The 12,947-nt window shown below is 49.9% G+C and overlaps 1 long non-coding RNA gene across 4 annotated transcripts in view; it reads right to left on the bottom strand.

Moving 5' to 3' along the window:
• The window catches only part of Gm46418, a 41,096-nt gene that overhangs the window by 24,725 nt on the left and 3,424 nt on the right, over positions 1 to 12,947 (bottom strand). For 3 of the 4 annotated variants that reach the window (XR_001780958.2, XR_001780956.2, XR_001780957.2), the window contains exon 2: positions 7,646 to 7,779. This is a non-coding gene — a long non-coding RNA (predicted gene, 46418). The remainder of the gene's footprint in view (positions 1 to 7,645; positions 7,780 to 12,947) is intronic. The other variant, XR_003950506.1, reaches the window with a different exon arrangement.

Raw genomic sequence — 12,947 nt, 5'->3', positions numbered from 1 at the left:
GAAATTTTTGTTGTTGTTTTTGTTGTTTGTTTGTTTTTTGAGACTGTGTTTTTGACAGTTCCTTACACAGACTCCTGTTGGGCTAGCAGAACTTACCATCAAGCAATCTGTGCTACCTCACCTGTGGGAAGCAGCCTGCTTTCCCAGTGAGCTTCCCAGCCTCTAGAATAAAGATGGCTTCCGGGGAGTAGTCAAAGTTTGCTTCCCATTCATTTAGCTGCTTTTCTTTTCCACACTTGTCCCTGGCATGTGACAAATGCTTAATTCACAATCTCCCTGGGAAGCAGAGTGGTTGGGGAAGTGGCCCAAGGTCACACCACAAGGGTCCTCTTACTTGGCAGTACTGGGATTTGATTTCGGACAATCCCGTTCAAAAGCTCACACTTGTTACCTGACACAAATATGCTTTGCCACTGTTCAAATTTTTAAAAAGAACAGACCCAGAAGAAGCCAGAGACAGGGACATCTTCAGAACCCTGAACCCTCCGTGTGGCTCACAGCAAATGGGAGATGATGGGCTGACCTTCTCCATCCTTTAATGCTGAGCCATCTCCCCAGCCCCTAGAATCTGGGTGTGTCAGATCATCAAGATCTCTCCTGAGTTTCCTGGCCACAAAGGTGCAAATCAGGAGCTTTGGCCTCCATCTAACCCTGAGCAGGGACTCTCCAAAACTTCTCATACAAAGTAGGAAATCTAGTTAAGAGAGAGGTCTAGGTCTGACGTGGGTTTGGAAGAACTTAGAGCCCAGTCAGTTAAGATCTCAGTTTGGGGGCAGGTTTCAATATGTGAGGTAAAGTCTGCAACTATGCCCGTCTCTTTCCAAAATAGCTTTCCACCTTTGATAACAGTATGGTCAGCTTGGCCATGCAACCTGAAGAAAACCATGCCAATGAAATGGCATTCTGCCAATTCCAGGCAGAGCAAAGTCATGCTCTAAAGCAAAGGACCTGAGGTGTGAGCCCCTAGGGCCATGCTGTGCTGATGACCACCTAGTTTCACAGGGATAGCCCACCCACCCACTGGGATTCAGGAGAGCTGTCTCCAGTGTTTTTCCACTAAAAGTCATGAGGGGTGACTTTCTAGGCTCTCCCTCAAAGTACCCCAGGTCCCTGACTCAGGAATCATTCAGTCCATGGTTTCCACCCAAGACTCAATGTCCCAAAGCACCCAGCAGCAACAACACAGGGTCCAACCCAGCTGTGATGAGGCCACCTTAGGACAGCTTGGTCATCTCTGCCTGTCTGACAGTCAGGCCCCACCCACCGTTCAAATCCAGAATGAACTCCTGTCTCTCAGTGGCTGTAAAGCCCAGCCATCTGGACCTCCCTGGGAGGCCTCAGCAGACTCTTGTGAGGGCTAATCTTAACGAGAGCAGACAGCCCGGAAGACTCGGGGTGCAGGGCAGAGGAGAGAAGCTGGGACAGTCTGGAAAACACTGGCCAGGGAATATTTCTAACATACACACACACACACACACACACACACACACACGCACATACACACACAACCACCACACCCACAGTCCCTGTATTAGCTTTTGAATAACCCTCATGGGTGAACGAGGTATAGGACAGACAGACTAAAGAAAATGGCTCTTGAGCAGTGAGCAGCCGGGTGTGGCTACACTGCTTCTTGAATTGTGCTGATGTGTGGAGTAATCTATAACAGGAGGCAGAGGCCTTCACTGGCCATACTCAACCCACCTCACTCAACACATAAACACATATTCCCTATTATCTGTTTCAGACCAGGAAACCCGTACCATGCCAGGCATGGCCATCAGTGAATACAGACATCATGGACCTTGATGTCCATGGCTTGCCCTGGGTTGTCCCTGTACTTGTCATTACATTCCAGGCTGGTGCTGAGAGCATCTCATCCCCTTAGACCTTTGAGGTAGGGGATGTTGTTCACCCAGGCTACAAATGGTAAAACTGAGGATTAGAGGGCTTACCCAAACTCAATGACAACTTATAGTTTAACGAGGATCTAAGTGGAGCCCAGGGTTTGTTTTATTCTATGAGAGTCCACATGTGATTCCAGGGCAGAGGTCTAGACCTCTGGAAGCCCCAGTGCAAGACATGGCAATGCCTGGCACAAGTCCCAGAGCCCTGGAGTGCATAGCTCTCCTCTTCTTCCTGGTTGTCCAGGCCTTAGTCAGTCACTGCCCTGCAGAAAAGCCATGTTTACTCAGGTGTCAGGTGTGATGGGCAGGGGCCCCGGCCTGAGGCTGGGCAGCCTCTCACAGAGAGGCTTGGAAAAGAAAGGACAGCAGTCAGAAGGGTTCAAAGCCACTCCTAAGGACAAAGATGGAGAAGCCACAGCTCAAACACACCTGCACTCAGCCAGGCCTGCCCATCCTCAAAAGCAGCTTCTGCCAGCTGCTGCTGTGGCCAGCAGGGAGCCTCTGCTGTGGAGACCAGCCACCCGTCAGGAGTTGCTGATATTCCCTGTGACCTGGGATGGCTTGGTGTCCTGTGATAGCCCTGGCTCTACCTCCCAGGCTTCTCTCTGTAGGCAAACTGTCTCAGAGTGGATGGGCTCAGAGACCCTAGCAAAGTTGGGCAGACTCACATCCTATGTAGGCAGTTTTATGCTGGTCTGTTAGGCAGGTACTGAAAGACTCTTGTCCAGTTTAGAATGGACCAGGACCTGGTGCACACATTCACCATGCGATGTTGATACCACTGCCCTCCTTACTGTCACTGTCACCAAGCCTCGGACAGCATACTCACCAGGTGCTAAAGGTTTTGCTCAGATCACTGTATCATCTCAGGGCTCCTCACAGCTGAGGCCCCGCATTCCCAGCTGGCAGAGTGACCCTCTCACTGTTCCATGGTGGTGACAGTGACAGGGACCATCTGAAACCAGCAGCCCATTCTCCACCAAGCTGGATGGGCCACAGAAGAGTTCCCTGGCAGCCCACAAGTCCACTGAGGCCCTGGGCTTCTTCATAATCTCAAGCTAAATCCAGGATGGGACATGGTAGCTGGAACACTGATCAAATGGAGCACACTGACAAAGACATTACTGCATGCTATGATGGAAGCCTTTGTGAGAGCCTGAGGCCACTGTGGATGCAAAGCATGGCCAGAGGCGCTATACAAGGCTGACTCTGGGGCAGGGGCTCAGGGGGCTCCACAGACACTGCCCTAGACCTTTTGGGGCTGGCACAGGGCAAAGGGGTGGTTGTGGGGCACTCAGAAGAGAGGGCAGATGTGAACACAGCCATGAGGTCACAGTGAGATGTCACTGCCTAAAGTAGGACATCAGGGAGGTAGAGGGAGGTAGTAGGGACATAGTTGGGGGGGGGGGAGAATCAGCAAAGGTTTTCTAGAGGTAAGACATGGGTACCGAGAAATGAACCAGGTTAAGGTAGGTAGTGGGACAAATGGCAGACAATGGAATGCCAGAGGAAGGTGACAGAGCCCAGCCAGGTCAATCACTATGATGTGATAAGGAAATCAGACTCTGGCACCTAATCGCACATGTGGTTCTCTGTTCCTCATGCCCAGGCACTTACACTCAGGGTAAGGAGATGCCCATGGGCCCAGGGAGACCTGGCAGTGTGGCCTGTGGACACATCACAGATACCTTCTCTGCTGGGTAAGGGACACAACTGGGTATCCCTAGGTAGTGACTGAGGGCTTCGGGCATGGCATTAGGAGCAGCCAATGCCGCGCTCCTAGGAAGCTATCCTACACCGCAGCCTCATCTTTACCCCCAGATGAAAGTGCTCGGGCATGCACACCTGCCTCTGCTACTTCTGCCTGTGGGCTCTGTCTGACACTAAATATTACCCTCTTGTTCATGGCTCTCTGTGAATGGCACTTTCATAGGAGTTTCTGATATAATTAACTCTCTCGAGGTCTTTCATGTCTCAGATTTGACGAGGGTGACAGGGGCTGTCAGGAGTGATGAATAAGCCAAACAGGTTTGGTCAAGAAGCGGCAAGAATAGAGCCAACAGGAATGCCTGATGGTATCGGATGGCATTTCTCCACGTGTGTGCCATCTTGGCTGGCTGGGGTGCTGTAGAGAGGGGCTCCCAGATTGGGTTAGTTGAGAAGACTCTTGCTGAAAGGGTGTTGAACAGCCTTCCTAAGCTTTGAACCTTCTTAGCCCCTCCCCTGTGTGGATAGCACTGAGCCCTAGCTGCCAACCTCTGTGCCTCTGCATGGCCCATATTGTAGTACTGCAAGAATAGGGAGTATACATAGCAGAGCCTGGTAATACAAGCTCGTAACCCTAGCTACTTTGGAGGACAAGATGTCTGTTCAAGGCCAGACTGAGAAACTTAGTAGGACTGGAGTGGGGAGGAGGAGGAGGAGGAGGAGAAGGAAGGGGAGAAGGAGGAGGAGGAGGGGGGAGAGGGAGGGGAGGGAGCTGTGTGTGCGTAGCTCAGTCGTAAGCACTTGCCTAGCATATACAAGACCCTAGGCTCAATCCTGAGTACCACAAAAAGAAAAGACAGTGATAGATACATCACAGCACATGGGAATATCAGAGCAAACTCTCAGCCAGCTACTATGGAATGGTAGGTGTGGCTCATGCAGTTTGATGTTAGGAATGCCTAAGTAAGGGCCTTGGCAGAGTCCTGCTCCCTCTGAAGGCTCTGGGGAAGACCTCTTTCTTGTCCCTTCCTGGCCTCCATTGGTGACCAGCGGTCTGTGGCTTTCTTCAGCACATGAACATGTCTCTCTCCTCTCTGTCACCTTCCTGGTGTCTCTAGGTCTTCACTGATAGCCCACCCTAGTCCAGTGTCACCTCACCTCAACGTGGTTATACCACCCATATCCCATAACAAATATGAGCACATTCACAGGTCCCCAGGATCAGGACTTGGCCACTTGATTTGGAGGAGGGGGGTGTCACTATTATGGATTAGAGAGACCAGAAGAGTGGAAACAGCAAGAGAGCATAGCACAAAAGCCTCTGAAGCCAGGCTGTATCTCTGCAGCCTCCTAAGGATCTACCACAGGCTCTCAGGCCTCATCTTTGGAGTCTGTACAGAGACGTCCTAGTAGCAACCACGGAGGATGGTTGTAGGATGGAGACTATAAAATCTATAAAGGGCCCAAGCCTCGGATCCCAGTAAGGGCAATGGGAAGGGAACGATTATTTCCATTTCTCTTTGGTTGCTGAAATCCCTTCCCAAGACGGGTGTTACATATATGAGGTCTGCCTCTCCTTTGCAGGTCACAATACCAAACGGAGGTACAAGCCTATATAGGTCACTCCAGGGAACCTGTGAGTCTATCAGGATTGCAAACAGAGCTTCGGCTGAGGGGTTACAGAAAGTCTGCACCTGGCATGGATGATAACTCCTCCATGGACACACAGAGGGAGCCCCCTACCCTACTCCATCCAGACTCCTACATACTCTAGCCTAGTGGTTCTCAACCTTCCTAATGCTGCAACCCTATAATACAGCTCCTCATGTTGTCATGAACCCCAACCATAAAGGCATTTTTGTTGCTACTTCATAACTGTAATTCATAACAATACTATTATGAATCCTAATGCAAATATCTGTGTTTCCTGATGGTTTTAGATGACCCTGTGATAAGGTGATTTGAACTCTAGAGGGGTCATGACCCATAGGTTGAAAACCTCTGCTACAGCCCTTCTCTAAAATCCTGAGGCCATGTGCAATTCAGGCAGAATTGCACACAGCTGGTTGGGAGATTGGGAGATAGCTAGATTGCTGACAAAAGGCCCATAACCTTTCCCTTCCCTCTGTGGAATTGGGGTAAAGGAGGGAGCAGGAGAGCAATCAATAAGCCTGGCTTGATGATCTTGTGTGAGCACAGCTGAACTTCTGAAGGTGGTGGCCATCTGTCTCTGAGGAGAGTCCTCAACAGTATGGAGGACAGGTAGGCACAAACAAGACTTCCATCTCCATTTTGATGGGTCCCATCATATCTGAGGAAATCTCCTAGCATCTTATCTGGCCAGACGTGAGAAAGAGCAGTCTGTACACCAGGCAAAGATCTCCTGGGGAGCATCAAGTATAGGCTGTCTGTTCATCTGTGTATCAGCTCAGACACTGTCATGAGACATCAGCAGAGTGGCCAAGAGTTTGAGGAGCCTGTGTTCTTCTCTCTAAGTGGAATGATCGTTCCTCACACACACCCTGAAGGATAACATGAGGAATGACATAGTAATGCAGGGAAGAGCTTTATGATAAGCAATCCCCTGTGCATATGTGTGGAGCGGGTGACTCTGTCCCTCAGTGAACTGTGCCCCTACTTTGGTGCCAAGGCGTGTGAGGAGACAGAGGCGATCTACCATAACTATAAAGAAATGTGCCTCAGCTTGTGAAGCCACATGGAACTATACTTGGACTTCAGAGCCTTGACATATAGTGATGGCAATGGTCCAGAATGAGGGACAGTGCAAGGGGCTGAGTGATCAGGTTAGCCATCCAGGAGCAATCACTTAGAAGTCTTGACTGGGGCCAGATGACCAAGTGCTAAGACAGGTGAGCATGGCTCTGTCCATCTCTGCTGGAGCTCAGAAGGCAGTAGGAGGAGAGAGAAGTGTGGGTCCTCAGGTGACCACAGTACAGGTGCAGCAGATGGCATCCTATCACAAACCTATGGGCAGGACAGGGCCTGGCAAAAACTCTTCCTCCCTTTGAGAGGCAGGAATATGGGTTCCCTGGGGCATGGCTCCTCTAATTTATGGGGCCTGTGATTTATGGGTTTGTGTCAGCCTGCACCAAACCTACCTTTAAAGGTGGGAACAGAGACAAGTCTAGCCTCCAGGCCATGAGGCATATGCACAAACACAGGCACTAGGTGCAGGTGTGTCCTCAGAACCTCAGAGAGGGGGAGCTGGCACAGGTCCACATGCAGTGGGCCTGAGGGGACCATCAGAACTCCCTCCCCGACTGTCTATGTAGTTACCTGCTTCCACAATCCGAGTGAGGGGTGGGTGCCTGCGTCCGCAAAAAGAAAAAAGCATTTCCAACCTGGGACCCCCTCTGGCACAAGGTGGAGCCTTAAAGGGCCACACAAGAGAGTGTTCTGGAAGTGGGGGTGGCTGGCGTAAGTATTGGCTGGCTGCTGAAGGGTGCTGTGGTCTGAGGTTCAGCCCCTAGCACAGTGCTTAATTCTTAGTGGATCCTTGCAATGCTGAGGTTCATATTTTGATCAATAGTATTTCCCAAGTGCCTACAGGATATTTTGCAAACTGGAGAAGACCCGGAGATCACAAATTGAGGGCCAAAGAGACAAGAATTGGAATAGGTCCCTGGTCCCGGGAGTTCCGCTTCTGTCCTGAGTTCTCACGGCTTTGTAACTCCCTCAGAGACTCTAACTCCTCATGAGACAAAATGAGGTCTCTGTGGGTCCCACCCGACTAGGCAAACAAGAGTGTTGTGGACACCAGTGCTCATGAGGTTGGCCACCATGATCGTGCAGGTGGCCGCCATGATCATGTGGTTGACCGCCATACTTGCACACGAGGCTTCCAGGGTTGGTTACTGACACTGTGTCTCGAAAGTTGTAGTTTGTGTAAAATAAAAGCACAGATCGTAATTATTGTTGAGAACTAACTATGTGGCCTTCATACCCATCTCCAGAGCCAGACAGCAAGGTTAAATGCTCCCAGTAATCATAGAAACCCCTGGTGATCTTACCAGTTAAGCTCTGTGTCCTGGTTGGCTTCTCTGTGGCCGTGACTTGAGGAGGAAGGGTGTACTTACCTTACAGCTCGCAGTCCATCATGGAGGAAGTCAGGGCAAGAACTCAAGCAGGAACCTGGAGGCAGGCACTGAAGCAGAGACCGTGGAAGAGGCTTGCTTATTGGTTCATTCTGCATGGTTTGCTCACCTGGCTTTCTTAAGTAGCACATCTGCCTAGAGATAGCACCTTTCATGGGGACTTGGCTTTCCTATGCCAACTAGCAAGGAAGAAAATGCCCATAGGCCAGAGGGATGGAGATAATTCCCTAACTGAGGCTCCTTCTTCCCGAGCTGACAGCAAAGCTTAGTCCTTAGCCCGCTCCCTTGTTCCCAGAGGCAGCCTTTCGGAGTCCCAACATCACAGATGAGCTGCCTCTCCGAGGCCACACCCTTTCATCTGGAGTTTTGCTCAGCATACTGTTCATAATGTTCATCCATGCTGAGCCATATCACAGACAGAATTGTATGAAAAAAAAATCCATTTTCAAATAAGCATTAAAATAGTAAAAGTTAAAATTATGCACTAAACAAGGAATGCCTACACTAGTTACTTTCCTATTTCCGTGATAAAATCCCGAGACAAAAGCAACTTATAGAAGAATTTATTTGAGCTTATGATTCTAGGGGGACAAGAGCCCATCATGGCGGGGAAGTGCGGCAGCGAGCAGCAGATGTGATAGCCAGAGGAGGAAGCTGTGAGCTCACCTCCTCAATGAGAAGCAAGAGAGCAAACCGGGACTGGCGGGAGACCCGAAGCTCTCTAAGCCCACCCCAAGTGACATAATTCCTCCAGTCAAGCCATACCTCCTAAACCTCCCCACACAGTGCCACCAACTGCAAATGAGTGTTCCAGTGCCTGAGACTATGGAAGACACTCTCCTTTAGACCACTGCATTGCTGAACTGTTTTTGAAAATAATGTTACCATTGCACAACCTCGCTAGCAACTCACGTGAGCTCTGGTCTTTGCACGTCCCCAGCACTGGGCATTACAGTCCCTGGCCTCAGCCAGTCTATCTCACTGAGGCATTGAATGTAGGTCACGGCCCACTGAGGATATGAAACGTGTCTCCTGTGGTTGTGGTCACCTGCACGCCTGCTTTTGGGAGGCCTGGGCTTTCATTTGTAAACTTGGCTTACTTGTCTTTCAGTGTTAACCTACAGATAGAAGTATACCAATGTTTTGCCTATGACTGGACCAGCCTGCCTCTTGACAGGAGAAAACACTTAAATCATGGCTTCTCCAGGAACTAGTACAAAGGAACCCTAAGGAACAAGCCAGGCCTCAGGCTTGGGCTCACAGTGAGTGAGCCTCAGAGATGTTTCTATCTGTGGGTGGCTACCATGACATTTACTTTCTTTAATATTTTATTTATTTAGTTGATATATATCAGTACACTATAGCTGTACTTTGACACACCAGAAGAGGGCATCAGATCCCATTACAGATGATTGTGTGCCAACGTGTGGTTGCTGGGAATTGAACTCAGGACCTTTGGAAGAGCAGTCAGTGCTCTTAACCGCTGAGCTATCTCTCCAGCCCACATTCACTTTCTTCATGGAGTCTTGCAGTTGATGCTGTTTATTTCTTGCCCAAGAAAGCTTCACTCACCCCAGGGCTGTGACTAGTGTGGGATTTTTTTTTTCTTGTTTTCGGGAAGCTGTTTTGTTTCTAGGTTTTATAGTCAAACCCATGATGCACTCACATTGTTTTGTTTTTAAGTTTTGGTGGTTGTCTAGCGCCATAAACACTAAGGAAACACTCTAGTTCTTTGCAGGATTGAACCTGACTTGAGCCTCAGGCTAAAGACGTCATTCCAGTCCGAAGAAAGGCCTTTTGTTACCATCAACTTCGAGCCATCCCCAGAGATCACACCAACTGACCGCAGGCTGCAAATGGCTTCATATCCACTAGTCAAACGAACCGCTTCCTCCCCTCCCCTGGATTTTTCAAAACCTGCTTAATAAGGGTTCTTTAAAGCTTCAACCTCCCTTCTAGCCCACCTGCTAGAGGTAGGGGAGAAGAAAGGTTAATAGGAGACGAGGGATGTAAACCTGTTTGTTCTTCGGGGCAATTCCAATTTTGGTTGTCAGGATATCAGCAGTCCAGTCCAAAACACCAAACACAAATCAGTAGCAGGGGCCAGAAGAACGGACAAGGCTGCACCAAATTGGCATGAGTCTTCAGAGGTGGCAAAATGCCGCTGGAATACCACAGGGAGTCCTCTGGTCTGTTTCTTTCTACGAAGCCACAACAAGCAAAACCAGCGAAGACCAGTGGCGCATTGTAAGGCCGATCAATGAAAGAGCGTCCTCTCACTCCCCGTGGGTTATATTCTTTCTAAGCATCACGAGTCCTCTCAAGCATCTGCTCTGACAAAACTGGCGCCCTTTCACAAGACAGCTTCCAGAAAAACATCGCATGACACAACTGAGTCCCCAAAGAAACCAGAAACTCCTACTTCAGATGGCCCTCATGTCGCAGGGCTAATCCATGCTGCAGGGGTGGGGGGGTCTTGCCTATATCCCAGCACCCTGAGAGCCTTGCAGGCTCTTCAGGCACAATGACACACCCGTGTCACCCTCCCATACTGTAGGGACCAAACACTCGAATCCTGGCGCTGCTACTTGGGAGTCACAGATGAGCAGGGTCTTGCTCAGGTCCCACTCCTTAAGAGAGAACAGAGTGTCCCAGCTAGTGAGCAGGGACCCAGAGAGCTGAGCAAGCAGTCTGACTCTAGAGGCAAGAGGCATCCCAAGGCCACTGGTCCAGAGGGGTCTGGCTACATCCTCCATCTCCTGAATACAGGACTCAGATGGAGTCCAGCGTTGAACACGGTGACCACTTTGCACAGATCAGGAGAGGCAGCTGAGTCAAGCCGGGCTGCACTGCCGAGGAGAAAGCCTTATGTCACCTCTTTCCTCAGAAAAGAAGCATTACCTGAGGTGACCTGTGACATTCTGGGTTCATCTGTGACTTAAAGAGGTTTTTTTTTTTTTTTTTTTTTTTTTTTAAAGCCAAGTTTCTTCCCTGAGTCTCTTTCAAGAGAGTCATCTGAGCATCATTTATAACTCAAATAATTCTGGTGTCAATTGTGTGTCTCTAATGAGCCCAGAAAATTTTCATAATTATCCTTTTTTTTTCCAAAGACATAATTATAGGTTAGAATACATGCTACAGACAAGACATTTAAATAGAGCTTTTTACACGCTTAGGCATTCTGCCCCTCCCTTCAGAAAACATTTTGAAGAGGGTTTCCAATTATCCTTCTGCCTTTCCTCCTCTGAGTAAACACTGGGAGGTAAGATGATCATTGTCCCTAGACAGTGAGTGTCCTATGCCTGGCCTGTATACCCAGCCCAACACTGTCTCTCCTGTGTCTCCACTGAGCACAGAGACTGGCAGGAGGTGGTAGGGGTCGCCTAGAGTACTGCTCTGTATGGAAAGCCCAGGTTAACCCCCGAGCAGTCTCAGAGTCTTTGATGGAGACAAGGGAATGAATGTATTAAGCTCTGACTAATGCTATGGTCAGAACCTGTACCCAGTGATAACCCAGGACCTCATTCTTTGGCTTGAACTTGAACCGGCAGGTCGGGGGGGGGTGGGGGGGGGGAGGCTGAGACAGAACAGAGACTGAAGACGTGTGTCTGCCTGAGACACGGCATTTGGGCTGTAAAGGGACACGTGACCTGCTCTCACAGACCCTGCTTCTCCAGCTCTCTCTTGTCGAGTGACTAAAACTGCCGCCCCAACCCCATTTCTAGAGCATGTGTTTACTTCTGAGCCCAATAACTCATGTTCTGGGGAGAAGTTTGGGGAAGGAGCAAAACCACATGGGCTAGCCTCAGAGGAGGAGCTCCAGGGACCTCTGTCCTCCAGCTGGGGTCCAAGAGGAAACACAGCTGCCTCTGGCACAAGGAATGGGAAGAAGGTGCCAGCACAGCTGCCCAAGGTATGGGGCCAGCCAGAGAGAGGTCCTGTGGGGGGCAGGGTGTCCACTCCTGTCCAGCAGTGGCTCAGGAGAAAGGGCATGGCAGTTCAGGCAAGAATTTGACATACCAGCTGCAGGGAGTCTGTGCCCATCACAGCCCAGCAGCCCACAAAGTATGCTGGGAAAGCTTGGGGCAAGAAAAGTGTCCTCTGGCTTGGGAGTTCTACCAAAGACCTTCTCACCATAGCCTGCTGATCGACAACACACTTTTGGTTGGCTTAAAGACTTATGCTTGTGTAGATTCATGTTCTTGGGAGAGAAGGGGTCTGACCATAAGCAAAGATATCAGACAATTTTGGGTATGTAGGGAAGAGCATGGTTCTGTAGGGGGAAGGCTTCTGTGTAGACAGACTTTTGAGCTGACCCACCCATGACATCAGCCTCTCCCCCACAAGACCCTAAGGGAGAGGGACAGGCTGGTTCAACAATGCAACACTGGAGCAAAGCAGGGCTCTGGAGAGTAAGAAGATGCTAATCGTGAGGATGGCAGTGGAAGCTGGCAGATCTGTGGCAGTCAGCTCATAGCCTCGGACTCCATCTTGTGAGGACTTGGAATTTCACAGTGAGGGCCCAGGAAATGTCTGGCAAGCTCAGTTCTGAATCATTCTGTTGTCTGAGCAAAGGCTCAGCCCAGCAAGGGCCATGAAGGAACTCCTCATCTTAACGTTGTTCATAACAGCCATTTTACATCTCTAACCACATAGCCAATGTCCTAGCAGGTCTTATTCTCACGGATGATAAAGGCAGGCCACTCAGATAGTTTCTGTCTCTGCAGCCTCCCCCTCCCTGCTTGTGTGGGTGGACACATCTGTGTACGCAGCACTTCAATAAAAAGCCTTCACACAGCACACTGGGCCGCCCGGGAGACACGGCGCATTTCATCCAACTGCCAAGAATCTTCTTTAAAGTCTCCTCTGCCTTGTTGAGGGGCCAGCCACTTGCTCCTGCCCACTGTTATGGCTGCCTCGCTTCCTGAGACACACTGTCCGGGAACAGACACCCCTTGGCAAGCTGCAAAGGTGAGCTGGTGGCCCGAGGGTCACCATCCCTGCTCTCCAAACAGCCTTTCAAGTGAATCTCCTTAACTGCTCCTTGAAGAAGTGTTTTGTTTTGTTTTGTTTTGTTTTGTTTTGTTTTGTTTTGTTTTTCTAGAATGTTCTGATCAAATGACCCTGGAAACTTTCAGGACAAAGGGACCAAGAGGCTTTGGGAAGCTAGGGAGACCCCATCAAGCCACATGACCTCTCCTCCCCCTCCCATGAGAAG

This window comes from Mus musculus, chromosome 13, assembly GCF_000001635.26.
Source record: "Mus musculus strain C57BL/6J chromosome 13, GRCm38.p6 C57BL/6J".
NCBI classification, from domain to species: domain Eukaryota; kingdom Metazoa; phylum Chordata; class Mammalia; order Rodentia; family Muridae; genus Mus; species Mus musculus.
This window is presented reverse-complemented; position numbering and strand designations above follow the sequence as displayed.